Here is a 336-nt window from a genome sequence, read left to right as displayed (position 1 = left end):
CTCGTAAGGTGGTCATTAGGCCTGGTTTAAATTTGTACAGTCTCGACGTATGTGAGGAAAGAACCTAGGATAGTGCCTCATAAGTATTTAATTTGACATTTCTGGTATAGTTCTTCAGAGACTCCTTAACAATAAATCATCAAGTTCTATTCTAAGTTCTTTCCTTCTGCTTCTACCATATACCTGTCAGTATGGACTACTATTAAACAGAAGTTACTTCATAAAGATAAATAATTTTTATCAGTAAACTGTTCAGGCCAAGAAGTTCAGTGGCAAAAGGGGTACAGAATTGTAAAGAGAACATATAGGATATCTAATAGCAATAACACATTTTTT

The sequence above is a fragment of the Oratosquilla oratoria genome, chromosome 9, assembly GCF_046742065.1.
Source record: "Oratosquilla oratoria isolate Oo_2021 chromosome 9, ASM4674206v1, whole genome shotgun sequence".
Taxonomy (NCBI): Eukaryota; Metazoa; Arthropoda; class Malacostraca; order Stomatopoda; family Squillidae; genus Oratosquilla; species Oratosquilla oratoria.
Note: the sequence above shows the minus strand (reverse complement) of the source record.